Source organism: Microtus oregoni, unplaced genomic scaffold (assembly GCF_018167655.1).
Source record: "Microtus oregoni isolate MIOR12 unplaced genomic scaffold, Mior012 000001F_ref0000356, whole genome shotgun sequence".
NCBI lineage: Eukaryota > Metazoa > Chordata > Mammalia > Rodentia > Cricetidae > Microtus > Microtus oregoni.
The window spans coordinates 16,314,257-16,331,075 of NW_024543060.1; the positions used below are offsets into that span (position 1 = coordinate 16,314,257).

At 41.9% G+C, this 16,819-nt stretch overlaps 1 protein-coding gene across 7 annotated transcripts in view; it reads left to right on the plus strand.

The window, feature by feature from the left end:
* Enox1 (ecto-NOX disulfide-thiol exchanger 1) overlaps positions 1 to 16,819 on the plus strand; it is a 563,193-nt gene that overhangs the window by 280,240 nt on the left and 266,134 nt on the right. For 6 of the 7 annotated variants that reach the window (XM_041675367.1, XM_041675356.1, XM_041675382.1 and 3 more), the window contains one exon: positions 5,130 to 5,258. The gene's annotated coding sequence lies outside the window, so the exon portion shown is untranslated. The remainder of the gene's footprint in view (positions 1 to 5,129; positions 5,259 to 16,819) is intronic. The other variant, XM_041675370.1, reaches the window with a different exon arrangement.

Below are 16,819 nucleotides of genomic sequence, written 5' to 3' on the forward strand. Positions count from 1 at the left end.
GATTATGCGAAATGATGCTAATAACTAAGTTTATCCCTTCCTCACGTTTTTAAATTTGACTAAGCAGATATGTACTGAGCACCTAGGACTGCCCTGAGAGCTATGGATGTATTTGTAACCATCATGCATGTATTCTCAATTTTAAAAGAGCTTGAAGCCTACCACATTTGAAAGTTAACAAGTAAATATAGTTCAGCATGTTAAACTCTGTCTGTCTCTGTTTCTCTCTCTCTCTCTGTGTGTGTGTGTGTGTGTGTGTGTGTGTGTGTGTATGTGTTTGTGTGTGTGTGTGTGTGTGTGTGTGTGTGTGTGTTTGGCTACTGTGAGTTGCTTTGGGATATCATTTTTGGTTGGAATAAGGTTATATAGATAGCTGGTAAAAATGTTAGTTTAATGTCCCAATAGGCACTGAATCTTTCCTTCTTCTATGGAAAGAAAAATCTAGTTTGTTTGACATTTATCTAGAATGATTGGATTGGTGCTGGTGTCTGTAAGGATGGTTCTAGAAAAGCATAGTGTTCGAGTCAGCAGGCTGAGACGAGAAGGTCTTCCCCTGTGTGGGTAGACAGCATCCTAGAACTGGGACCCAGATGGAACAGGAGTGCACGGCAAGGGCTGATTCTTATTCTCTTCCTTGGACCTAGGATGCCGTTTTCTTTCTGCATGTGGTTCTTGGAGCCCCATGTGCTATAGGTACCATACCATAGCCCCACAGTCTCTGACCACTGATCTGATGTTGCAAGTTACACCATCCCTGATTGGTTCTAAGAACTGCAACTTGAACTGAGCCACACTAGGGCATCCTCAATTATATAACCTCTGTCTTGGTCTAATCTGTTCCCCTAATTATGTCCTTTTCAACTCTGAGTGTGTCTGTAGAGAAAGACGGAGATTCTGTCAGTCTGTCTCACTGGGGGACCTGGTCTCAAACAGTAAGGCCCTTCAGAAAAACAGAGAAAAGAGTATATGGAGTGTGTGTGTGTGTGCGCGCGCGCACGCACGCATGCACACACGTCCACAAACACACGCCCCTGAGTTCACACATGTGCACAAACATACAAGTAAAGACAAGGATTTATTGTGAAGCTTCAGCGGATATGATCTGAAAGACTGGCAGGCCAGCAAGCTGGAACTCCAGGGAAGACTTAGTATTTTAGATTGAATTTGCAGGCAAATGACGCCGTCTTCATGGGCTCTCCAGATGTTTTCTCTGTAGGGATGTCCATGTTACAGAATACAGGGTCCTTATTCATTATCTACTGCCTACAACATTATTTTCATCTAAAAATACTTTCACAGTTTCTAGGGAGATGTTGGACCACATACCTGAGCGCAGATGTCACAGAAATTTGGTTATGCCTTGGCTCATCTTCCTAGCTTCGTTTTCCCACAAAGCTTTAGTCAAGCCAGCAATTGCAAAGACCGTAGTCTTCTCTTCTGAGGAAGCTGACTGCTGGCATAGAAACTTCCCTCAGTTCCTTTCCAAAGGGACCTCTCCAGAAGATGGTTCACAACCCGGCAGCAATGTTAGCAGAGCAAGAGAATTGTCACTGCTCCAGTTTCTTATATCCAGTTCTGAGGTAACCAAGAGGCCCAGCCCACAGTTGCGATAGTGATGAGACACATGAGGATAGAGCTGCGCAAGAAATCAGTGCTAGTTCCAGACTTGCTGTGTGACCCACTTTAGGCTTCCAGACAGACAGAAAAGGGAAGAGTCTTTTCCTAATGCAAACAAACAGTCTACACTCGTGCTTGGTTTGGGGCAAGGACACAGCGCTAGAAGGAACTGGAATTGCATGACTCAGGGAAAAGTCATCAGATTTTAATGATCTGGAGCAGCGGTTCTCAACTTGGGAGTCACGAATTCTTTGGGGGGTCACATATCAGATACTCTGCATATCAGACATTTATAGTATGATTCATAACAGTACAAAAACTACAGTTATGAAGTAGCAATGAAATAATTTTATGGTTGGGCGTCACCACAACATGAGGAACTATTTATCAAGGGTCATCATGGTAAGAAGGTGGAGAACCCCTGATCTGGAGTGAGTTAGCTGTCGTGAATGGAAACTCTAACGTAATTCTAAAGTAATGACAAAGTAAAGGGCGGGCGTCTTACTCTTTCATTTACAGTCAATTTTGGATTGGCATCAGCATTAAACATTTAGTTAAATATTTAACATAAAAAGGCAAGAGAGAAGATAGTCCAAGCATGCTTATGAATCAGAAGTCCAAAGCCCCACCTCTAGCTTTGGAACCTTAAGTAGTACCTCCAGCCCATCTGTAAAGTAAGACTGTGAGAGAAATCATCAGGCTTTCAAATGTCTTAGTTTCCCTTGCATCTGGTGAGTCACTGCCGCAGTCACCGGGCTCCGTGCTTGTTGCAATAGGGCACATTGTATTCTTCTTCCCAGAGTAGAGGGGCGTGCGCTTTCTCTCTACAGTGACAACCACGTTTTCTTGAACAATACCTACTAAAGGTCACATTGAAGATCTGAGTCACAAGCCTTATGATTTAAATCTGAGCCTAAGTTTAAAAACGGCATGTCTAGAGCTTGCCAGTTTCCATTAAGAACCACAGTGTCAGTTTGAATTACTGCCGAATTAAGCAGGACCCTGCAGGATATTGTATTCCTTAGCAGAAGGCGTGCGCGTTCTCCTTGGCTCCATTCTCTGCCTCCACGGTGGCAAAGAAAATGATGTCAGACATCATGGACCTGCTTTCTTGTAAAGTCCCTAAGTTTCCAGTAACATCCGACATATAGAACTTTATCATGTCTGGCTCATAGCGCTCATCATGACTGTTGCTTTCCTTACTGAACCTTCTTGGCTCCTCTTATCCCTGACAGAGGGAACCTCAAGCCCTCCGAGGTCACCAAACATTTACACTCCCCAGTGGTACCATTATCCTGTCCCACAACAGAGTCCCGGCTTCAGTAAGTTCTCCCCTCACCATCTGTGTGGGAGAAACGATGCGGCCGAGTTTGAGCTCCATGGCCACTGTCACACAGCTAGTCCGCGATGAACAGGAACTCTCCAGAAAGTCGAATTCCACATCTCATTCTCAATAGTACCAACACCTTACCAGCTGTGCTCCTCTATGAGACAGTAAGTGTTCAGGGGCAGAGGAAGGACAGCCTTACTGTTTCCATTTTTTCTTGAAACTTTTAACTTCTTCATTGACTCATAGATCTCTGGCGCGTAGCCGCTAAGTGAGTACGGTTGGGATTTTTGGTAAGCAGACATGCACATTACTTCAGATTTGAGTGCTTGATTGTGTCAGAATGGCAATAAAGAAAGAAAAAGGTGGTAAGCCACTGTGGTCTGTTTACAGTGCATTCCCGTAACTTAGCTTCTCTGTTCCCTCCTTTTCATCCTCTCTCAAGCTCCTCTTCGTTCTTGTAAAGTTGGACTCACTCTGGGTCTCCATAGTCTCCTTTCTTCCCCATGTACTCTCCACCAACTTTCCAACCATGTCCTGCTGTCTGTTTATATGTGACTTATGTTTCAATGCCAAATATAAAATTAAAAAAAGTTTAAAAGTTACGTGTGACGATCTAGTTCCTAGATAATTTTCTAGCCTTTCTGCAGTACTTACCAAGTGCAGTGCAAATGAGGTAAAGGTTCCAAAACAGACAAAAGCCCATGGCATTGAAGACTTGCACACCGGGAAAGGTTCAGGGGTGTTCAATGGCTGGGCGCTGCCCCGAGACAGCTTCAGTGGGTATGAGGACGACTGGCAGAAGGCAGACTGTGAGGCCGTGCTGCTTCCAGAACCATGCTGTTAACTGGCTGAAAATGAAAATAAACATCTAGAAAGATCCCTGTTACACTTTCCGGGGCTCCATCAGTCATTCAGGTGGCCATATCCACGTGCCCAGTTCAGTCAGGGCATCCTCCGAGGACGGAGACTCCATTCCCAATGTCACACGAAGGGAACTGTGAGTGGTGTAGAGGGGCCCGCGGATGTGAGAAGTGCGTCTCGTCATTAGTGGCATAGCAGAGCACACACACACACACCGCACTGTCACGCCAGGGAGCTGCCTGGTTTCCAAGGAACTCTCTTTGTTTGCTTAGGAAAGAGAGTTGGAGGGGAAAGCTGCCTTACTTAAGCCTGCTTTTTACAGGGCCAAACAGAATAAGACAATATTTGATGTAAACCTAAAGCAAATTAGGAAGCACAATTTCATAATTAATTTAGTAGTATTTGAACTTGGTATCTCTGGAGGTTATGTGTTTCTCATCGGTTGTGTTTATGAAACGGATTTCTCAATCTCCTAGGCTACACCATGAAATGAGAGGAAGAACCAGCCAGAAACCCTGTGGGTTTTAGTAGGAACAGAACTTCACCCTGAGCTCAGCAAGATGCCTGTCAGGTTTTCACCCCTGCAGTGCAGGGTGGCCATCCCCCCAGCCCTGCCCTCCATATGAAGGCCCCGCCCAGACCGATGTCTGTAGATATCTGGGAAGCAGCGATGCTGTTCTGGTGCTCACAGCCCGCCCAAGGCTCCTCAGTCTGAGCTCAATGAGATGGGAGAGTGGAGAAGCAGGATTGTTTATAAAATATTCTTGACGGTTGCAGTTTCTGAATACAATGCTGAAAGGTCCATGTCTCACCTCACCATTTATGAGTCAAATGATTTGGATACAAAGTTGATAGAAATTAATAACATTAAAAACATTAGTTAGGGTTTCTATTACTGTGAAGAGACGCCATGACCATGGCAGCTCTTCTAAGGAAACATTTAACTGGAGCTGGTTTATAGTTTCAGAACTGGAGTTCATTATCATCAGGGTGCGATTGCTGGCGTAGACGCAGGCATGGTGCTAGAGAAGGAGCTCAGAGTCTTACATCTCTATTCAAGGGCAGCGGAAAGTGGTCCGAGACACTGGGCGTGGCTTGAGCATATATGAGACCGCAAAGCCCCCACAGTGATACACCTCCTCCAACAAGGCCACGCCTACTCCAGCGAAGCCACGCCTACTAGTGTCGCTCCCTGTGAGTCTATGGTAGCCAATGACATCCAAGCCACCACATGTACTTTCGAGCATGGAGACCTGGCGGGACTGGCAGTTGGTACCGGTGCTGCAAACATTCCCTAACAGTGCACTTTCTTTGCTTCCAGAAGCATCTGGCATGTCAGAGCCATACTGTCTTCCGTGGGACCTTCTTTAAATCACTTTTATGAACACGTTGTTTCAATCAAGGCCTGGAAGGACAGATACCCATCTTCTTCTCTGCAGGCCATTGTAAGGTTTGTGTTATTTATTTCCATTTTTATTACCAGCGATATTGTTAATCTTAATGGATTTTTCTTAAAAAAAATGCCTTGGTAATCCTTTTCAGTAAGAACTCTGCAAGTACATAACACACAAGCTGTAGGGCTTTAACTTAACTATGAGATAGAAGTAAATAAAAGGAAACAGGCTGTGGTGCGTCTCATTCCTATGGAGTAGACAGAAACTAAATAAAGAACAAGCAAGAAGGCATGCCCTACTGCCCAGTCCGACACATCTTTATTCCATTTGGTGGGACTTTTATTCTGTCCCAGGTGACAAATGTTTTCTCCCTAATAGACCTTTACTGTGTTTTAACTTTTTTATTTCTTTTATTCCGCTGAGAAATCAGAGCAAATTGTATGCAATCCTGGGCTAACTTCCGGTCTTTCATGTCGCCCTCCATGTGGGGTGTCTTGATTAGCTCACCTTGTAGGGCATGGCTGTGGCTGTTTATTAGGAATCGGGGCTGATGGGAACTTGTGCCCCATCTCCCCTCTACCTCCAGGCTGTGTTGTGGTAGCTTGCTGGACCCTGATGACTGTATCCATAGAAATAGACACACTGGGAGGACTTGAGATCACCTGAGTGTACCTCCCTCATCTGCAAGCAGGATTCTGCTTCACCTGTCTGGTTTTAAGTTTTCATACCCAGAACTTGGTTTCCTTTTATGAAACTGACACTTTAAGAAAAATCAAAGAACATTTGAAAAATATCCCTTAACAAAATTTTAAGTGCATGGCTAACTTCTTATATATTATGAATGTGTTCTTTGAGAATGGAGTAGTCTGTCTTCTTAACCTAAGTTCTGTACTTAGTGAAAAGCAGCTCTGCATACACCTAGCTCCAGTGCCCACCCTACTTCAGTCTTCCATGAGTGCGACCACTTCGGGTCCTGCTATGGACTGAACCATGATTGCTTGTCCTTCTGGGACAAGTTTGTTTCACTTGGCAAATTTCATCCTTTGTAATATTCTTTTCTGGCCATTGCTACATTGTAAAAAAAAATATTATTGTGTTTGTGCGTGTGCACGTGGTGGGCCGTGGCTACCATAAGATGAACATGGGAGTCAGAGGGCAGCTTTGTGGAGCTCGTTCTCTCCTTTCGTCTTTATGTGGGCGCAATGGCTCAGATTTAACCCATACAGCTTTACCGGCTAAGCCGTCTCACCAGCTCACCTTTTTTTTAAAAATTTATCTGAGTAATGTTTAATAAGCCATGAAAATGTCTCTTCAAAGATCTTTTCTTTGGCTATATACTCAGAAGAAGAAGTGTGAGAGCATATGATAATCCCACCTTTAATTTTTTGGAAAAAAACTGCTGTGCTGTTTTTCCCAAGTGATGGTTACCGTTTGAACACATGCCAACATTGTTCAAGCCGTGTGGTATCTCCATGTCTTAGCACGCTCGCTCCTTTTTGATGGGTGTGAGGTGACAGATTTCTGTAGCTGTGACTCGATTCCCTGATGCTTATCACAAGTTGAACACTACATATCTTCTCAAGGGATATCTGTTCTAGCTCTTTCTCACCATTGTTTAGGTTTTTTTTTTTTTTTAGCTAAATAATATTTTCTTTTGGCTCTTGAGCATCAAGGCCTCACATAGGTTTTATATATTAACTTCTGGATGGATGTGCGGTGAGAACATACAGATTGTTCCGTCCTTTGCTTCCTCCCCTAAACAGAGACTTTTTACTTGGTAAGATTCCATGTGTCCTTTTTGCCTTGGTCATCATTCTACTGTTGGTGTGAAAATAATCACAATCAATGTTGTGGGACTATTTGTGCATGACTTCTACTTGTATCTTTTTTGGGAGGTGGCTTTAGGTTTACATCTTCAGTCAGTTGAGGGTCGGTTTTAGTATATATTTATATTATAAATGAACATCTCATTTTTTTCCAGTTTTCCTAATACATGGTGGTTGAGAGACTGCTCTTACCCTATAGTTACCTGAACTCAAGCCATGAGAGTCCACTTCATTGGGTGTGCATAGGACCATGTGCGACTCTCTACTCTGTTCCCTTGATCTGCTTGTCTGCTTTATATTGCATCATTTTCTTTTAATGTTCATGGCTTTGTAGTCTATATTCATGTGAAGAAGCATATTACAGGCCCAGACATGCAGTTCTGGCTTCGCAAAGTGATTTTGTTATTATTGTTCTTTAGAGTTCCATATGAATTTCAGGATTATAATTGCTATTTCTGTAGCAAATTTGACTGGGGTTTTGAAGAGCTTGCATTGATTTTGTGAAGCACTTTGGTTAGTATAGACATTGGAGCAAAATTAAAGCTGTTAATCTATAAACATGAAGTCCTCCATTTGTTTATGCATTCCCTTGGGTTTTTCAGCAACATTGGTAGTTTTCAGTATTCAGATATTTTGAAAGTCTGTTTAAACTTGTTCCTAAGTGTTTTCTAATTTTCTATTTTTATAGATTTGTTTTGTTTACAGTTTTATACTGTATATGATATATCCTGATTATTCTCTGCTGCTACCTTCTCAAACTGCCTATATCTTTCCCAGTCTCTCTCCCAAGTTCCTAACTTTTTTAAAAAAGATTTATTTATTTATTATGTGTACAGTGTTCTGCCTGAATGTGTCTTTGCAGGCCAGAAGATGGCACCAGATATCATTACAGATGGTTGTGTTCAATTCCCAGTAACCATGTGGTTGCTGGGAATTGAACTCATGACCTCTAGAAGAGCAGTCAGTCAGTGCTCTTATCCTCTGAGCCATCTCTTCGGCCCCCAGTTCCTAACTTTTGGTTATGTTTTGTGAATCATTTCTTTTAAATGGGGTAGTCTGTGTGCTCATTGAAATAGAAGTGTTCATTGGATCCTGATCAGATCACTGGTGAATCACAGTGGTTTCCCTTGCTCTCCAAGTCTGTCAGCAGCAAACAAGTTAGCAGTGGGAGATAGGATCCCCTGAGTCCCTCATCCATTGATACGTGATTGGAGAATGCTCATTCTTGTGCGGACCCAGGGTAGGCACCCAGAGATGCTATGAGTTTATAATTGCATGGCTGTATCTTGACCATAAGATGACATTTAGCCACCTTGCTGATCATCTGACTCTTAGATTCTTTCCACTCCATCTTCTAAAATGTTCCCCAGGACTCAGAGGATATTGGCCAAATGTCTAGTGTAGGGCTGAGCTGTTGCATAATCTCGGCATCTTGAGCAGGGCAGCCGTGAGTTTATGCATTCTCTCCCATTCCCTGGAGAGGCAATGCTTCTCTGATTACGGCTGAGAACAGCAATTGTCTATAGGCATAAACATGCATCTTTAGCAGGCAGCTTGACATTGTGTCAATTTAGCTAAACCACCTGTTCCTAAGTATTTTATGTCTTATGGTAAATGAGATTGTTCTTGTAATTTCCTTTTCTGACTGTTAGTTGTTATTATGTAGAAACAAACTATTTTGGTGTTCATTTTCTATCCTGAAACTGTTTACTTTATTAGTTTTGATGCTTTTATATGAGAGCCTAAGAGTTCCTTATAAGATGATGTCATTACCAAACAGGTGATTTTACTTCTTCCTTTCCCATAACGATGCTTTCAATTTCTTTTACTAGACTTTTAATGCTATGTTGGTAAAAATGTACCAAAATTTGCATCTTTTCCTTGTTACTAATTTTAAAGGGAAACTTTTAGGTTTTCATAATTGAGTATGATGTCTGATTGGGCTTTTTATTCATGACTTGCTACGTCATGGTAATTTCTTTCTATGCCTAAATTGCTGAGCTGTTTTGTTTTAATCATAGAAGAGCATTAAATTTTGACAAGTATTTCCCTATATCTGCTGAGATGCTCCTCTGATTTTTATACCTTTTTTATTGTAAGATAGTGCGTCTTTTGAAATGGCTTTTGGATATTGAGCCATTCTTGCAACCCAGGGGTAAATTCTACTGTCTTGGTCTATAATCTTGATTCTGTGCTGTTGAATTTTGGGTAAGGATTTTTTTCATCTCTGCTCATCAGAGGTCATAGGGTATTTTCATCTGGCTTTGTTAACAGCCTTGGCCTTATGTAAGAGGTTTTGTAGCAATCCTCCTCTTCCATTTCTTAAAGCATTTGAAAAAGATTGTTGGTTTTCCTTAAGTATTTGACAGTTTTCCAGTAAAGCTGCCTAAAGCCTTTCTTTGTTGGAAGGCATCTGGTAGTTGTTAGCATAGTTAACTTAGTAGGCAGTTACAGGTTTGCGCAGGCTTTCCCGCTCCTACAGAGTAACCACCGGTTGGTTGTAGTCTAGTTGTCGTTTAGGTTATAATCTGCTCCACTCAGACTACCCAGCTGCTTAGTATCTGGTTGTTCATCTTAGCCCAACAATATTTTTTCATTTCTGATGTAGCATGGGCTCTCCAATGCCCCCCCTCCTTTGCTTCTGGTTTTATTTTTTTGAATTTTTCTCAAGAAAAGTTGTGTATTTCCCAGCCTCATGTGATGCTCAAGGATTTCTTCTTATAGATAAATAAACAGTTCCTCCATACCATTATACCTGTATTTTTCAAATCATCCTTTTCCCCTTCTTTTGGAGAGGAAAACCTATTTTATGTTGTTTCAATAAAGTATTTTTCTGAAAAATTGTATAATTTAAATTTTGGCCATCTTCGTATCTTCATTGTTTCTGTTTTGGAGTCTCTCAAGTTCCAGCATTTCATTTAACTTTAAGAGCACAAAGAAATGGAAGGATCATTAAATGTTACCTACTGGTGTTTCTCAATCACTAGATTGGGTGGGGCCATTCTTTGTGGCATAAGATTGAATCATACATTTTAGAATTTTTCAAATCTCTTGATTTCCCAAACCAAATGCCAACAGCACCTGATAATTTCAGCTGTTGAGATGTATTTGAATCTCCCCTCCCAGTGCTGAGGAGGTATGCTGGTGCCTGCACGCCTCGCTGGACACTGATGATGTAGTTGGTGAACTGGGCACAGGGCATAGCTAGGCCCTTTTCTGCTTTATCATATTTCTCAAATCCCTGGTTTCCCAAGACATCTAAGGCACATCTGCTGACTCTATATATACTCTGTTGTAGGACTGGTGCTTGTAGTTGGTATTTAAAGGAGATCATGTTTGTATGATTCAAAAACAGGATTAAGAGGAAGGTCATATTAGAATGTAGTTCTGTAAAATAACAGGGAAAAGCCATCTCTGGGGATGCAGAGCAGTTGGGCCTGGCCCTCAGGAGAAGTGTTTGTACAGACACCACAATAGTAGTTGATCGGTTACTAAAATCAGAAAAGGGGGAAACAAAAAACCTGACACCTGAGGAAAGTGTAAAAATTAAGGATTCTTGTCTGCATGCACCTTAGTTTCAGTTCTCACCCAGGCTGCAGGCTTCCTCAAAACACTAGAGGATCAGTCTCTGGGGAGCTGGCTGGCAAAGGCTGGGTTCTGATTGACCCTCTCCAAATTGCCTTGCCTGCCTGCTGACTCCACCCTCCTCCTCTTCCTCTTCTTGCTAGCTCATCTCCCATTCCTTATGCCTTCTGAATGTGGAGAAATGGTTTGACCAGTTCTGTTCCTTCTCATTCTGCCAGAAGCTGGAGCCAAGTTTAAATTAAAATTAAAAAGAAAGGACAAAGAAACATTTAACTGTCATGAATTTGCGTCCCCCCCCCCCCCACCTTCAAAGCTTGGGTAAGGCTCCATCTCCTTGTGACTTACGGTAATGGGTGTAGGACCTCTCCAGGGAAAAGTAAATTATTGTTCCTTTCTGTTGTTTTGGAGTTTTATGTAAAAAAGGAAAAAAGAAATCTCAGAATTCTCTACTCCAGAGGTTACTTAATAGTCTCTAATGGAAAGAAGTCATGCTTTAAGGAAAGAGTTCTACTTAGAAGCATCTCACTTCTTACAGTGGGATTACTCTCCACATCTTCCTTAGCTTCCACAAGAAGACACAAAAAGCCTAAGATGAGCCCAAGACTGCTAGCAGAATAAGTCTTTGCTTTCTAATAAAATGAGAAGTTCTGTGTGATAAGATTTCTCATCTGTAAAAGGCCACATTTATGAATAAGAAAAAATAGCAACAAAGGATTTCCATTATCATGCTTAGTTATTTATGGCTCCGTGCCTTAGCTCCTGGGTGGGGGTTTTAAAAACAGTGTTTTCTTGTCCCGCTCTCTTTTGTACATAGTTATATTTGACTTCACGGAGTTTCTCATTTCCTGAAATAGACTGCCAGCTCTATAAACATTGAAGAATAAATATTAGCTTTATGAGAACACGTTTTTCTACTAGTTGAAAAATAGCATGTAATAAAAAATACAAGGATGTAATATTGAAAATTATAGATCAATATGGCTTCTTACTGTGGATGTATATCTACTCCTTACCCGTGGAGTCTGCATTTTTCAGGAAAATGCATGCTGTGTAGTCTCACTTGTGTCTGTGATGAATATCCACCCTTCATATGCAACAGTATATCTCAAGTGACTGTTGCCTTGCTAGTGAAATGTTTGGCCTTATTTTCCATTATGATATTGAGTATGTTGTGGTCCATCGCTCTTAATGCTAGGAATTTTGCCCAATACAAAGTCAGTAAAATGCTTGTAGATTCCTTCTCTAGCAAAACACGTCCCCTTCCCCAGAAAAAGAAGTTAGCAAACCTACTGACAGTTTTGAAAGAAAAGGGAGTTTTTGTGAGGGATGTTTTAAAAAGTCAGCTGTGACCTTGCACAGCTAGTCAGCACTTCTAATGTGTGCCAACTGGAGTCCAAAGTCCAAACCCTAATTATATGTTTAGAGCAGCAATGGAAGCATGGCAGCCAGCAACTGTGGCTCCAAACCCTTCCAGTCATACCTCAAAAGAAGGCAGAGTAGCCCCACATGAAGAGGATATGCAATGAAACATGCTTTCAGAGAGAAAATGCAGCCGAAGTGTGTACCAGTAGTTCCCTTCCATCTGAGAGTGGCCATGATGGTCTTCGGACAAAACACACATGGCAATTGACTCCGGACATCACTTCCAGCCTCCCTTCTGCCTTGAGTCTGCCTTGTCCCGCGCTCGGAAGACCTTCCGGAAGTGATCAGCCTTGTGTGCTTTAGCTCAGAAACAAGACAAATAGGCCTAATAGGAACGTCTCTTTCTAATTAATTATCTGTCTTGCTGTACTTTTCTCCAGATAATTCCACAAGCTTACGACTGTTATCGTGAAGTAGCTTAAGCCCAAGTGAAGGCATAAAGCCCACACACCTACCCCATCCTTTACAGTGTCGATGTCACGGCTCTGATTTTTAAAATTCAAAAGAAAATTGCTCTCCTTCCTATTCTTCCTTGCCCTGATGTAAGGTTTCTCACTGACGTGTATGTAACTGTCATTAAATATGTTTGTGTCCACATGTCCCATTATTATGGAGGAACATGTGGTACTGATTTTCAGTTTACAGAGATGGGATCCTGCTGAGCATCCCTTGGCAGCTTGTTTCCCTCTGAACCCTGTTTTTGAGCATCATCTACATTATTAGCCAGTTCTCCACATAAAAAGTACCATATGTCCAACCTCACAGAGTAGTATTTATCATTCTTTTGTATTTTGTGGATGGTCACCTGCCTGTTCCCATTTCTTCTTGACAGTCAGTGTACAAATGGTGCTGGAACTTGCTTTGTATACCAGGCTGGCCTCGAACAGGCGGAGAGACCCCTGCCTCTGCCTCCCAAGTGCTGGGATTAAAGGTGTGCGCCTTTACCCACAGCTTTGTCTGTCTTTACTAACCCCAGAGTTTTTGTTTTATATTGCTGTTTGTACAAGATGTGCCAGTCATCTTCTTTCCTTAATTTTTTTAATGAGCAGTTCTAAGGATGGTTTACCAGATCCGTCTCAATCCAGTCTAGTTGTATCAGAAGGTGAGCAACACCAGCAATGTCAGGACGAGGACATAGGCAAATTACAAAGAGTAGCAGAGAGGACAGTTTCCAGTCTCGCACATCTGACATTCAGGCGGCATCCACAGGGGACGCTTTTGGAGTCACATTTGCGGATTTGTTCACACTCCGTTATCTCAGAGGTCAGCTCATAGAGAGTCCTTTTCCATTAGACCAAGACCTTTTTTTTTTTCTTTTTGTCCTTGGATTTCTAATAACATTAGGGAAAGAGGTACATGATTCATAAAAACTTCAGTACCTTGTTAAATATTTCAGACCAATCTCATTGTAAATGTTTTAGTGTCTGGTTCCTTCACAAAATGAGAGCTATTAAATTCTCAGGTGAGGGTTGGAGGTGTGGCTTAGCTGCAGAGAGCACCTGCTGATTCTGCAGAAGACCAGGGTTCATTTCCACCATCCTTGTCCATAACTCCACTCCAGAGATCCATCGCCCTCTTCTGGCCTCCAGCGGCAACTATCCTCAGTTATACACACTTACCTCACACAGACACACGGGCATACATAATGGCTAAGAATGAATTGAAAATGAACGTGGGAGCCTACACTGTCGATACATGCACTCAAGAGTCAGAAGCGGGCTGTTATCTAAGAGTTTGTGGGCAGCGAGGTCTCCATATAGAATGCCAGGCCAGTCAAGGGGACATAGTGAGACCCTGTCTAAAATTGGAAAATAATCTTTAATTTTTTTTCTTGGGTGATAAATATTTTATGAAGAATTTTGCCTAGCATATGATAAATTGTGTTTAAGTGGTCAAATAAACGAATGAATTAGTCTTTGTAGATGGGACATGATCATTTGTTTTAGTGGTATTTCTGAAATCCTATTAAACATCTTTTATCTTTTAAAGGAATGAACTTCAATGCTTGAACCTCTGTGATTCAAAACAAGTTAACAAGTAAATGATCTGAGTTTACCGAGGGATTCAATTTCCAGGAGATCAAAATTAAAGTATGGGTATCCTAGTTTATTTGAAGCTCTGAAGAAGGGTCCTCCAACATTAAAAGTTTACAGCTCATATACCTTAAGATTCTTGGCTATTTCCAAGTCCTGCTTTGTTTTACTGCTCTAAGAAAGTACATTTTGGGAATTGATTATATCTGTGTACAAAAACATGCATTGAGCCATTCTCTACCACTGAAACAAAGCAAAACAAAAAGCCCAACAACTTTAAAAACTGAGGAGTAGTTTGAGTGGAGAAGATGCTTCCCCGGCTAAAGTTCTTGGGCACAAACAGGGGGATCTGCATTCTGAACCTAAAATGTAGGTAAAAATTCAGGCAAGGAAGTACATGGTTTTACTCTAAGAGCTAGAGAGGCAGAGACACGAAGGTCCTTGGAACAACCAAGTCAGACAGCATAGCCAAACTGGTGAGTTCTGGGTTCAATGAGAGCCCCTATTTCAAAGTTAGAAAAGAACGGAGGAAGACTGCAGACACTTGACTTCATGCTTGGCTTAGACATACACACGTGTGCACGTGCGCGCGCACACACACACTCATTTGCACAACTTCCACTTGAATGCTCACATACACGCACGCACATGCGAGCACACACACACACATAAATTTTAAGAAAGAATAGTCTTTCCTCGTTCAGTTGCTGAGTTTTAAATTGTTCCTTTTTGTGTGCTGTAGATCATGACAGCATAAATGACCTGACCACTTTCCAAATGCAGTTTTCTATCTAAAATGAACAAGTATCGAGCACCACCTTTGGTCACCCTTGGCAGTGCTCTGGTCATTACTGAAAGTCAAGTGTATGGAGCTCTCATTTCTACGCACACCCCTCCCTTAATCTCTATTTTGTTGTGCTTGATGGAATTCTCCAAAGCTAAGATTTGTGCCAAGTTTAATTTTCACTAGACTTTTGTAGCTGAGCATAAGTCCTCAGAAAATAAAGTTTCTGTCAGAAATTCTGACATGCCCGCCCTATTGCTGCTCTGCTGCCTGCCTGTCACCGCACTGCCTAGCCTGGTGCGGATGTGTGCCATCAGCAGGGAACTGCTGTCCAGCCTCGGCTCCTGACTTTAAGTAGGGCTTTTCTATGGTAGGATGGTATTTATAGGGTCACATAACTCCCAATCAGTTTATCATGTCTCTCGACGCTAGCATCATTGGGTTCATGTTCACGATGCTAGTTAATATATGTGGTGTGTACTCAACAGATTGTAAGTTCTGTTTCTGATCACTTTAGAAGGCCAATCTGTTCAGCATCTGCATTGCCATTCAGCTCAAGTCACTGCCGGACCTGCAGGCTTGCATGCTTTCCTGTCCAGTCTCTCAGGGGGCTGAATAGAGTGACGGACATTTATTCACTTTTCACTTATCTGCTAATTTCATACATGGATACATTGAAATATGGTCACACCCACCCCACATTTCCCTTTTCCAACCTCTCCCAGCTCCCTCTGCATGTCCCCCTCACAACTTCATCATCCTCTCCTCTTTTTCTTTATACAATAACCCAGAGTCTAATTAGTGCTACAGATCTTCTAAGCATGGGCAGCCTTCCAGTGGCTGCTGGGAGAAAAGGCTGATTCTCTCCCCCATCAGTAGGTGGATGGTTACTCCAGCTCCTCTCCATCCATGCTGGGGATCAGGTTTCAGAACTGAGGAAACAGGTCTTGTTGTGATCCTACTACTTTGATTTTTTTTTTTTAATTTCAGAGGCCAGGTTAATTTTTATAAGTAGCAATTACTACCAAGTAGTTTAGTGGGAGAAAGTCTGGTCATGACGTTGAAGTATGAATTTTTCAGCCAAAGCTTGAGAAATTATCCATCACAATCTGTAATGGCACAGAAAAGAGTAGAAAATGTAAATGTAGGTCTTTGTTCAGAGAGGCAAATCGTCATCTTTGTTTTGAATATGCTGGAACTGACTTTGAAGTGTTTTCTATGGAAACACCATGCAAAATTTAAAGATTATGCATCATCCCCCAAAATGTTGACCAGACAAAATCAGATAAAGAGATCGAAGCAGAAAACAGCTGGTGTCAGGTTTGGGACAACAAACCATTCATTTCATGCTTTCTCTTAGTGCCTGCACCGTAGAGGGAAATACCTAGGGATGCTGGATCTCAGGGTGGTTTGGCGAGAGAGAACTCACAACTGGAAAGGCTCCTGATTGGTGAGCACAGGCATGTTTCTGGAATCAAGGATGCTCATTGTCAAGAACAGTGGTACTCTGGATAACTGCTATACCCTAAGCTTGCCTCTGATGGAACCCTTCACTGCAGCACCAAACGCCTCATCCTCCTCATGAATCTTTAATTCCCCTCCAATATTTTGACTCTAAGATGATCCACTCTGAGGGGAACTATGGAAGGTTGGACCTGGGCCAGCATGAGGAGATTATGTTCATTTATCCAACAGTGAATTTACCTAAAGTCAATTGTAAACTTCATTTGGATCTAGGTCTCCTAATGAACTTCTTTTAAAAATGAAGTACTGTTTACATTGAAGGGGTGCTTTGAGACTTAAAGGTGTATTGTTGGTGTGACTCAGAAAGTGAGTGTTTTCATTTGCATATAACATTTTATTTCCTCTTAACAGCAAGACGTTAGTCTGGAAGAATAATAAGGCATTGATGTACAAGGTACCTGACTTTCGATTGTGTCTCCATTAGAGATAGGGGTTATAGAGTT